The 12,433-nt window shown below is 39.7% G+C and overlaps 2 long non-coding RNA genes across 2 annotated transcripts; one reads left to right on the forward strand and one right to left on the reverse strand.

Annotated features, from left to right (window-relative positions):
* Positions 1 to 4,497: 4,497 nt before the first annotated feature.
* On the reverse strand, positions 4,498 to 5,505 carry LOC143527236 (uncharacterized). Its single transcript, XR_013134058.1, has 3 exons — positions 5,215 to 5,505; positions 4,771 to 4,884; positions 4,498 to 4,657 (listed from the first exon to the last, which is right to left on the reverse strand). It is a non-coding gene; the product is annotated as an uncharacterized LOC143527236 (long non-coding RNA).
* A 5,187-nt stretch (positions 5,506 to 10,692) lies between these two features.
* Positions 10,693 to 11,703, forward strand: LOC143527240 (uncharacterized). Its single transcript, XR_013134059.1, has 3 exons — positions 10,693 to 10,986; positions 11,317 to 11,430; positions 11,544 to 11,703. It is a non-coding gene; the product is annotated as an uncharacterized LOC143527240 (long non-coding RNA).
* The last annotated feature ends 730 nt before the right edge of the window (positions 11,704 to 12,433 follow it).

The raw sequence follows: 12,433 nt of genomic DNA on the forward strand, positions 1-12,433 counted from the left end.
AATTTTGAAAAAACAAAACCTCAATCCAAACATCCTCAGTAATTTTCGGCCAATCTCCAAATTAAGTTTTATTTCTAAATTACTTGAAAAATCAGTCTTTCAGCAAATAACCTCATACCTATTAGAGAATGACATCTTTGAGGAATTTCAGTCTGGTTTTAAAGCACTTCATAGTACAGAGTCTGCGTTGCTAAGGGTGACAAATGACTTATTGTTAGCAACCGATTCAGGAAATTGTGCAGTTTTGTTTCTTTTAGACCTCAGTGCTGCGTTTGATACTGTCGACCATAGCCTGTTGCTTAAACGCCTTGAGCATATGGTTGGCTTTCAGGGAACCGTCCTAGATTGGTTTAGATCTTACCTGAGTAATAGGACTTTTAGGATAAATGTGGGAAATTGTTATTCATCTACCGCCAGTCTGAGATGCGGGGTTCCACAGGGTTCTATTTTGGGGCCTCCCCTTTTTTCACTGTATATGCTCCCTCTTGGCAGTATTATTAGGAAATATAATATAGCATTCCATTGTTATGCTGATGATACCCAGCTTTACATGCCCTTCAAGCCCAATGATCTCACAGCCGTAACTCGGCTAAGTGAATGCCTAAAGGAGATAAATTCATGGATGGCTATTAATTATCTCCAACTAAATGAACAAAAATCAGAAATGCTTTTATTTGGCCCAGCTAAAGCTGTTGAAACAGCCTCAGAAAGTTTGAGCAAATTATCCAATTGTGTGAAGAATACTGTTAAAAACCTCGGGGTCATTTTTGATTCACAATTCAAATTTGACAAACAAATAAATTGTGTTGTGAGGAATAGCTTCTTCCAACTAAGAGAAATCACCAAAATTAAGCCTTTTCTCTCGTATCAAGCACAGGAACAAGTCATTCATGCTTTTATATCAAATCGTTTGGATTATTGTAATTCTCTGTACCTGGGCATAAATGGAACCTCGCTGGCTCGACTCCAACTGGTACAAAATGCAGCAGCTAGAATGTTGACAGGCACAAAGAAAAGGGACCACATCACCCCTGTTTTAGCCTCTTTGCACTGGCTTCCTGTTTACCATAGAATTCATTTTAAGATTCTTCTATTTGTTTTTAAAGCCTTACATGGGCAAGCGCCATCATATATTAAGGACCTGCTCTGCCCTTATTCTGCCCCACGGTCTCTGAGGTCCTCTGACCAACTATTGTTGACTATTCCGCGTTCTCGTCTGAAGCTGAGAGGTGATCGAGCTTTTTCAGTTGCAGCTCCGAGATTATGGAATAGTCTCCCCTTCGAGGTTAGAGCTGCTCCATCTCTTACAACCTTCAAGTCGAGACTTAAAACACATATTTTTACCTTGGCCTTTTAAAACCTGTATATTTATCTTACATGGTGTATTTGTATGTATTTTAAATGTTTTATGCTATGTAATATTCTACGTGTTTTTTTTATATGAGTTGGGCATATATTGTACTTTTTAGCCTCTGTACAGCACTTTGGTTGACTCAGTCATATAAAATGTGCTTTATAAATAAACTTACTTACTTACTTACTTCTGTTTAGCTAACCGCTCGTCTTCTAACATCAGTTTTTACCATCACTTACTTAGACACCTAGATTAGATAAACTTAACAGTGGTTGTTCGTGCAAACAGAAATAGTCAGATTTAGTATAATCACCAAAGGAAACTAGTTACTAGCATTAGCGATATGAAAATTGGTTTATTATTAACCAACTTTCACATTCGTGATTGTTCACAAATGAACGGCATGTGAGTAAATAAGAATAGCAATTTAGGACGACAACGGTGATTTGGAATGGCTGATCTGATACAACTTTGCGTAGTGCAATTACTTCAGACCAATGAAAACACGATGGTGGGAGGAGTTGGATCTAACATCCAGCTCCACCCCCTGGACTTTTGCTTCTGCAGCGACGGGTATCTCAATTAAGGACAGAACCACGAGGCCCCATATAAAGCTCGTGCTGTCACTTTAAGTACACGCCCACTAACTGGCACGCGCAGAAGCCGCAGCGCTTTCGTTTGTGTTTTGGTGTACATCCACCTGTTGGTGACGTGATTACTTTATTTTAAAGATAGGTAGGCGCAGTTGCCCTTTGTTTAGTACTGCTTGAACGGTAGAGGGTTTTACATGGTAAGGTGCATACAAACGTATTTCAGGCAATCGCTGGAATCCTGAAACATTAACGTGCATGTTACTGAAATAATGTTTTAATAAATCGTTTTGGCGTACCTAAATTTCCTGTTATTCATCGATGCTGTGGCTGCAGCGTCCTTACTCGAGCTGCTGTTTCGGTGCCCTTCTCAAAGTTCGGTTGGCTTTTGTGCAGTTGATTGCTTTTGGATCATTTTTTTTTCTTGTGCAGATGGGACTGTCATCGTTAATACTCTTAGTATTAGAAACTAAGTGGGGTCTTGGGTTTAAGTCCCTATCTGAGTGGAGTTTCCATGTTCTCCCCGTGTGTGCGTGGGTTTCCTCCGGGTTCTCCGGTTTCCTCCCACAGTCCAAAAACATGGAGGTTAGGTAAATTGGCAGACAAATTCTCCCTGAGTCTGTGTCTCTCTCTGTTGAATAAAAACAAGTTGTTGTCTGAGTGTGTGTGCTTGTGTGCCCAGTGGTGGATGGTGCTCTGCCGGTCTGTCCTCTCTCCCCTTCCTGCACCCCATTCAGTCCCCCAGGGGGTTGTGGATCCCGGTAGAGAGTACGCTGTGCGCAATTGGCTGCAGCTTCTCGCCGGTGTGTGATTGGTTGTCTGTAACGTAGCTGTGTTAACAAGTAAAGGGCCTTGGGTATCTAGATAAGGCGCTATATAAATTGAAACATTCATTAATTCATTCACAAATGTCAGTTTTTTGCTACCTGCAATAAACACACAGAGCATGTGAGCATTTTTGTTGGGTGAGGGCTTCCACTGTACAACTTGGGCCTTCTAAGCAGTACAGCACACATTCGCAACAGAGCAAAACTAAAACTCTGGATGTACAACAACAAAACATGAACGCAACACGGAAACTCTTGGTCCCTATTGAACGCTTTATTGCATGATCACCGTTGATTGGCCGCAGTGCGTCATTCCTAAAGTCATAGAAACGGAGACCCCGGCATTGGCGGACTCCAGCCGACCCGTGTTAGACACAGATTTATAAAGCAGTCGTGAGTCCTATACGCTGACGTAGGACATTTCACAGCTTCTGACTGATTTGGCTGCGTATGCACAGCTGCTTATTGGTCAGCTGAGGGTCGGTCAATTGTTCTAGCTTTTCATTCTGCGAATGACCGGTAGGCTATAGGATGAATTCAGTCAAATACAAAAGGAATCCAAAAATTGCCCCATACCTGCAGATCGCGCCAGGCAAAAAGTAATGAAGACATTTGGTGCCACCTAGCGGTCCAGGAATAGGAGGGACGTGTGTGTTCCAAAGTAAGTCATAAGCATCATCAATTAACCACATTGACCACACATGACTGTCTCAGAGGGATATCCTTAACCGTAAACTCAAAGAACCTGCAAAGAACTCAGTTAATGTGACCTGCAACACATTGTTTACTTATTTGAAGCTTCACCACCACCAGCTTTACTTCACCAAGATTTCTATATAAAGCAAAAAAAAAAAAAAAAAAAAAAAAAAAAGTGGTGGAACAGTTGGCTGGTTGTATGTATTGTGCATTTCACAATTAATGCGTGTGCATGTGTTTATTTTAGGTGCAGGTGTTTCTCCCCGGAGATGGAGCAGTATTTCTGGACCTTTAGGGATCTCTTATGTAGAAGCCCCCTGATGTTGTGGGGTGAGCGGGTCTTGAAGAGCCCCTATGTGAGGTGAGTGCTCCCCTTATGTTCGGGGACTAGTTGTGTTAACTAGTATGTACCAGTTCACTTCTGACTCTTGTATCCTTTATTTGGATTATGTCACAGGTTTTGCGCTGGTTCACTTCATTAAATCCTACATTTTCAATGAGACTGGTGTGATCACATCCTTTTACTTGCCCACCATTGCTGGTCACATCTGGGCTTAATTTCTACAATGGTTTTAATATTCAAAGTTCAGTGTTGGAGATTAAAGTTTGTACATTGTACCTTCTTTCAAAATGTTTTAGTTCAACTTTGCAGGACCTCAAGAAGAGAAAAACGCAAAAAAGGTATGGGAATGTATTATACTAATGAACATTTTAGTGTTAATAGCCAACTACTTAGGGGTTAAACTAACAATTAATGCATTTTTGCAGTTCTATTTGTGACAGGTTTCACACTTGCTCTTGAACACCAGCATAGTCCTCCTAAAATATCGAGTCCATAATTTCTAATAAAGGACTCAGCTGGTACATTGTGCCAGTTGATTTCAGTCACACACCAATTTGTTTCCATGCCAAGTGGGGCTGCATGGTTCCGTGTCCTACACCCAACTTTTTGCAGATGAAGCCTGACGAGCAGTGAGCACCACCTGGTGGTTCAGGAATAATCTGCTCCCCCAAGACTCGACTGAATCAGTACTTTTCATTTATCCGTTTTTATTGTGCACACTTCCAAAAGCAGCATCAACGTGGCATCCATCACTGCAAATCATCCTCAGTTATACACAGCTCTTCACCTGAAGGTTTATGAAGTTTCTCCCAGCCATGCGAGTCACAATAAACTCACAATAGAGAACCTGCAAACAAGTCACGTGAACAAGCGGTTATTGCATCTCAGAAGAATCGGTAGCGCCAAGATACACAACCCCACCAAAGTGCGCAAAGACAGTAGCCCATTCAGATCGGTTACCTTGCGAGGGTCTTTTAGAGGACAGGACTGAAGAGCATCACCAGTTGTGCTTTTTGAGCATCGTGTCAGTGCGAGCCTCATCTCAAGAATGTAGCGAAATACGTCCACATCCATCTATCGTACATTGTACACCAATTCACAAGAAATTTCACAAATTTGTTCTACCAAATTGTGTAATTATAACCAGTTTAACTTGTTTCGATGTCCCTTGTAGAATGCAGATTAAGTGTAATGCCCGAAAGCAACGCTCACATTACTTCATTACTTTTCGATCCGAATTAAAAATCGGAACTGATTAGAGAACGGCGAACAGCAAGTTGGCTGTAGCCTACATGGTTTTCAAGAAAGCGGTGTAATCCAGTCTACGACCGATTCTACATGTAATTTCGAGACATCGGTTACACCATCATCAATAAGCGCTCTTCACTGAGAACGTGGGCCTACCTGACCACTGGCAGAAACTATTTGAAGAGTCTTGAAAGCGGTGGTTTTCGTGGAATAGTCCGTGTTATATTCTTTCACAGCAAACATGGCGGCATTTCTAACATCAACTGAATTTGTCGATAGAGGTTTTGGCTTTCCATGTGACATTACTCCAAAAACACAACTATACAATACGCTAGTGATACACAGCAGGAGCATCATGGTGATAAAACGTCTTACCAAAGACATATTGACAATCGTTAACCAGATTAATTAACTAAAGGACTACCGCCGTTCTGTAGCAAAGTTCGTTTACAGCACAAAAACACCCGATTTTAACTTGTCAGATAATTGCCAGCTCACCTGCACAGGATTTTCTACGCGCTAATTATTAACGACCTAACGACTGATTACTCAGGGCCCGTATTTATCAAACTTCTTAGAGTGGAATTTTGGACTTAAGTGCTGAAAAATTCTTAGATTTGCTCCTACTCACAGAGTTAAGTGTAAGTGCCAGTTATCAAAACTCTCAAGTATAAGAATCACTCTTACTCTCCCGAAAAGTTAAGACTGCTCCAGAGGACTCATAAGTCGTTAAGAGTTGCCACTAGGGGGCTGAGATGGCCCTGAGAAGACAGAGACGCGTGCGAACCTTCATTTTAGGTACACATTTCAATTTTATAGATATATAAATATGCACACAAATATGCACAATGCACAAATATGCACAATAATTAGGCATTAAGATAAGCATGGGTTAAATTTTTTTCTTTTTTTCGTGCAAGAGTGTAATATTCATGCTGCGATTTCCATACTTTAATTTTAAGCTTTGACTTCTGCCTTGTCAGTTATTGTATGTCATTTGGGAGTGAGTCCTCTGCCAGACTTCCTTCAGACGCTCACTTTTCCTCCGACCATTCATGACTGGTGGTGTTTGGAAGCGCTGTCAGAGAGGGAGGGGCAGATGGAGAATCTGCGCTCAAGCCAGCAGGGTCGGGAGCACGAGCTTTAATACTGACAGATGCAATTATTTTATTAGCATCACAGTGTTTGTGTGCAAATCTAAATAAATTTTAAAAACATTGTCTTTGAGATATACTTTAGAATTTCATTAATGCAGGATCCATTCCACATATCACCACAGTGTCTTCCCCCATGATACGCTGCACCACCTCACAAACTGCGCTAAGAGGCTTGCCCGGTGGTCCTCCGCCTGAATGTGATTCAGTTAGAATGTATGCAGTATCCAAAATAAATCAGAGAAAACATATGAATAACAAAAGAAAGAAGGAAACAAATGTTTTATAAAGATTATTTATTAACTACGTAAATACGCTGTGTTATTTTACAAAAATCATGACTGCAACATTATTAAGTTAAATGTGAAGGTATTTCAACATTTTCTGAATTTTATCTTGACATTTCTCAGGAAATATTCTTGAACATGAAATCCGATCCAGTGATTGGTTCTTGCAGGGAGTTTTGAAACGACGTCATCCAGGATCAGCTTTGCGGTACAGCCAGGTGTCGTAAATCAGCTCTGAGACTGACACTTACGAATTGCTCCTACACTTCGCTTAAAGTGAGACTGAGAGGCTTGATAACTAACTTTCAGTCTCAGCTTTTAACTAAGAATTATTTTAGACATAAGTCAATTCTTAGCAGCATTCTTAGGAGTAATTCTAAGAAGTTTGATAAATACGGGCCCTGGTTGATTTAAATTCATAAAATAATTGCCCCCCTAAGAACAGCGAGAGTGAACTTTGAGAGTTTGATACCAGAGGGGCGTAAGCGACATTTGGAGTACAAATATATTTCAGCCGTACAATGGTTATTAGCATTAGCTGATTAGACCTCTATCATAAAGTCATGTTTCTCTGGAAACTTTGTGTACTTCACTACAATGTTAATTTTCTCTATGTATCGTACTAAAGTACACAACACTCACATAGAATCTTCTTTAGATACACTCACCAGCCACTTTATTTGGGACACCTATCCAAATACAGGTGCTGGTCACAAAATTAGAATATCATGAAAAAGTTTATTTCAGTAATTCCATTCAAAAAGTGAAACATGTATATTATACTCAGTCATTACACACAGACTGATATATTCCAAGTGATTATTTCTTTTAATTTTATTAATATAACTGACAACTAATGAAACACCCATTTTCAGTATATCAGAAAATTAGAATATTGTGAAAAGGTTCAAAATCGAAGACACCTGGTGCCACATTCAACACAGCTCATTAACTCAAAAGACCTGCAAAGACCTTTACATGGTCTCTCAGTCTAGTTCTGTGGGCTACACAATCATGAGGAAGACTGCTGATTTCGCAGTTGTCCAAAAGATGACCATGGACACCTTACACAAGCAGTGTGTAAAACAAACTAAGTACAGAGTGCTGTACATGCCCCTACTTTTCAGCACTTCAAAAATCTTTTGTATCGGTCTTAATATTCTCAGAATTTTCTGATACACTGAATTTGGGTTTTCATTAGTTTTTGTTTATGATTAAATTAAAAGAAATAAAAAACATGTATATTCTCATTACACAGACTTATTTCATGTTTCACTTTTTGGAATTACTGAAAATCAACTTATGATATTCTAATGTTATGACCAGCACCTGTTAATGTAATTACCTTAGGCTTTAATTAATCCCAGTGTGGTGCCTAGCTGTCCTGCTATCTCTTGAAGCAGAGTCAGGGTCAGTTAGAGAACCAGGGGCATTTGTTCTCTTTGGGTGATGTGGGACCAGAATAGGTTTGAGTTTTAGATGACCCCTTATTTCATGTTTCCAAAAAGTGAAACATGAAATAAGTCTGTGTAATGATATACATGTTTTTTATTTCTTTTAATTTAATCATAAACAAAAACTAATGAAAACCCAAATTCAGTGTATCAGAAAATTCTGAGAATATTAAGACCGATACAAAAGATTTTTGAAGTGCTGAAAAGTAGGGGCATGTATAGCACTCTGTGCTTAGTTGGGGCTCTTTTGCCTTATTTACTGCAGCAATGCAGCATGGCATGGAGTTGATCAGTGTGTCACTGCTCAGGTCTTATGAGAGCCCGGGTTACGGTGATCGTGGCCTTCAGCTCTTCTGCATTGTTGGATCTGGTGTATTGCATCTTCCTCTTCACAATACCCCATAGATTTACTATGGGGTTAAGGTCAAGCGAGTTTGCTGGCCAAAGTTTGAATGGGTTTTGACAGTCCTCTCCAGGGTGCGGTTATCCCTATTGCTTGTACACTTTTTTCTACCACATATTTTCCTTCCCTTTACCTCTCTATTAATATACTTTAATAGAGATGATATAAATTGCTAAATTTCCTTCGGGATCAATAAAGTATCTACCTACTTTGACACAGACCTCTGTGAACAGCCAGCCTCTTTAGCAATGAGCTTTTGTGTCTTGCACTGCTTGTGTAAGGTGTCCATGGTCATCTTTTGGACAACTGCGAAATCAGCAGTCTTCCTCATGATTGTGTAGCCCACAGAACTAGACTGAGAGACCATGTAAAGGTCTTTGCAGGTCTTTTGAGTTAATGAGCTGTGTTGAATGTGGCACCAGGTGTCTTCGATTTTGAACCTTTTCACAATATTCTAATTTTCTGATATACTGAAAATGGGTGTTTCATTAGTTGTCAGTTATATTAATAAAATTAAAAGAAATAATCACTTGGAATATATCAGTCTGTGTGTAATGACTGAGTATAATATACATGTTTCACTTTTTGAATGGAATTACTGAAATAAACTTTTTCATGATATTCTAATTTTGTGACCAGCACCTGTATTTGGATAGGTGTCCCAAATAAAGTGGCTGGTGAGTGTATCTAAAGAAGATTCTATGTGAGTGTTGTGTACTTTAGTACGATACATAGAGAAAATTAACATTGTAGTGAAGTACACAAAGTTTCCAGAGAAACATGACTTTATGATAGAGGTCTAATCAGCTAATGCTAATAACCATTGTACGGCTGAAATATATTTGTACTCCAAATGTCGCTTACGCCCCTCTGGTATCAAACTCTCAAAGTTCACTCTCGCTGTTCTTAGGGGGGCAATTATTTTATGAATTTAAATCAACCAGGGCCCGTATTTATCAAACTTCTTAGAATTACTCCTAAGAATGCTGCTAAGAATTGACTTATGTCTAAAATAATTCTTAGTTAAAAGCTGAGACTGAAAGTTAGTTATCAAGCCTCTCAGTCTCACTTTAAGCGAAGTGTAGGAGCAATTCGTAAGTGTCAGTCTCAGAGCTGATTTACGACACCTGGCTGTACCGCAAAGCTGATCCTGGATGACGTCGTTTCAAAACTCCCTGCAAGAACCAATCACTGGATCGGATTTCATGTTCAAGAATATTTCCTGAGAAATGTCAAGATAAAATTCAGAAAATGTTGAAATACCTTCACATTTAACTTAATAATGTTGCAGTCATGATTTTTGTAAAATAACACAGCGTATTTACGTAGTTAATAAATAATCTTTATAAAACATTTGTTTCCTTCTTTCTTTTGTTATTCATATGTTTTCTCTGATTTATTTTGGATACTGCATACATTCTAACTGAATCACATTCAGGCGGAGGACCACCGGGCAAGCCTCTTAGCGCAGTTTGTGAGGTGGTGCAGCGTATCATGGGGGAAGACACTGTGGTGATATGTGGAATGGATCCTGCATTAATGAAATTCTAAAGTATATCTCAAAGACAATGTTTTTAAAATTTATTTAGATTTGCACACAAACACTGTGATGCTAATAAAATAATTGCATCTGTCAGTATTAAAGCTCGTGCTCCCGACCCTGCTGGCTTGAGCGCAGATTCTCCATCTGCCCCTCCCTCTCTGACAGCGCTTCCAAACACCACCAGTCATGAATGGTCGGAGGAAAAGTGAGCGTCTGAAGGAAGTCTGGCAGAGGACTCACTCCCAAATGACATACAATAACTGACAAGGCAGAAGTCAAAGCTTAAAATTAAAGTATGGAAATCGCAGCATGAATATTACACTCTTGCACGAAAAAAAGAAAAAAATTTAACCCATGCTTATCTTAATGCCTAATTATTGTGCATATTTGTGCATTGTGCATATTTGTGTGCATATTTATATATCTATAAAATTGAAATGTGTACCTAAAATGAAGGTTCGCACGCGTCTCTGTCTTCTCAGGGCCATCTCAGCCCCCTAGTGGCAACTCTTAACGACTTATGAGTCCTCTGGAGCAGTCTTAACTTTTCGGGAGAGTAAGAGTGATTCTTATACTTGAGAGTTTTGATAACTGGCACTTACACTTAACTCTGTGAGTAGGAGCAAATCTAAGAATTTTTCAGCACTTAAGTCCAAAATTCCACTCTAAGAAGTTTGATAAATACGGGCCCTGAGTAATCAGTCGTTAGGTCGTTAATAATTAGCGCGTAGAAAATCCTGTGCAGGTGAGCTGGCAATTATCTGACAAGTTAAAATCGGGTGTTTTTGTGCTGTAAACGAACTTTGCTACAGAACGGCGGTAGTCCTTTAGTTAATTAATCTGGTTAACGATTGTCAATATGTCTTTGGTAAGACGTTTTATCACCATGATGCTCCTGCTGTGTATCACTAGCGTATTGTATAGTTGTGTTTTTGGAGTAATGTCACATGGAAAGCCAAAACCTCTATCGACAAATTCAGTTGATGTTAGAAATGCCGCCATGTTTGCTGTGAAAGAATATAACACGGACTATTCCACGAAAACCACCGCTTTCAAGACTCTTCAAATAGTTTCTGCCAGTGGTCAGGTAGGCCCACGTTCTCAGTGAAGAGCGCTTATTGATGATGGTGTAACCGATGTCTCGAAATTACATGTAGAATCGGTCGTAGACTGGATTACACCGCTTTCTTGAAAACCATGTAGGCTACAGCCAACTTGCTGTTCGCCGTTCTCTAATCAGTTCCGATTTTTAATTCGGATCGAAAAGTAATGAAGTAATGTGAGCGTTGCTTTCGGGCATTACACTTAATCTGCATTCTACAAGGGACATCGAAACAAGTTAAACTGGTTATAATTACACAATTTGGTAGAACAAATTTGTGAAATTTCTTGTGAATTGGTGTACAATGTACGATAGATGGATGTGGACGTATTTCGCTACATTCTTGAGATGAGGCTCGCACTGACACGATGCTCAAAAAGCACAACTGGTGATGCTCTTCAGTCCTGTCCTCTAAAAGACCCTCGCAAGGTAACCGATCTGAATGGGCTACTGTCTTTGCGCACTTTGGTGGGGTTGTGTATCTTGGCGCTACCGATTCTTCTGAGATGCAATAACCGCTTGTTCACGTGACTTGTTTGCAGGTTCTCTATTGTGAGTTTATTGTGACTCGCATGGCTGGGAGAAACTTCATAAACCTTCAGGTGAAGAGCTGTGTATAACTGAGGATGATTTGCAGTGATGGATGCCACGTTGATGCTGCTTTTGGAAGTGTGCACAATAAAAACGGATAAATGAAAAGTACTGATTCAGTCGAGTCTTGGGGGAGCAGATTATTCCTGAACCACCAGGTGGTGCCAAGTGTTGCTCACTGCTCGTCAGGCTTCATCTGCAAAAAGTTGGGTGTAGGACACGGAACCATGCAGCCCCACTTGGCATGGAAACAAATTGGTGTGTGACTGAAATCAACTGGCACAATGTACCAGCTGAGTCCTTTATTAGAAATTATGGACTCGATATTTTAGGAGGACTATGCTGGTGTTCAAGAGCAACACTAGTGTGAAACCTGTCACAAATAGAACTGCAAAAATGCATTAATTGTTAGTTTAACCCCTAAGTAGTTGGCTATTAACACTAAAATGTTCATTAGTATGATACATTCCCATACCTTTTTTGCGTTTTTCTCTTCTTGAGGTCCTGCAAAGTTGAACTAAAACATTTTGAAAGAAGGTACAATGTACAAACTTTAATCTCCAACACTGAACTTTGAATATTAAAACCATTGTAGAAATTAAGCCCAGATGTGACCAGCAATGGTGGGCAAGTAAAAGGATGTGATCACACCAGTCTCATTGAAAATGTAGGATTTAATGAAGTGAACCAGCGCAAAACCTGTGACATAATCCAAATAAAGGATACAAGAGTCAGAAGTGAACTGGTACATACTAGTCAACACAACTAGTCCCCGAATATAAGGGGAGCACTCACCTCACATAGGGGCTCTTCAAGACCTAGGCCCGAATTTATCAAATTT

This window comes from Brachyhypopomus gauderio, chromosome 1, assembly GCF_052324685.1.
Source record: "Brachyhypopomus gauderio isolate BG-103 chromosome 1, BGAUD_0.2, whole genome shotgun sequence".
NCBI classification, from domain to species: Eukaryota; Metazoa; Chordata; class Actinopteri; order Gymnotiformes; family Hypopomidae; genus Brachyhypopomus; species Brachyhypopomus gauderio.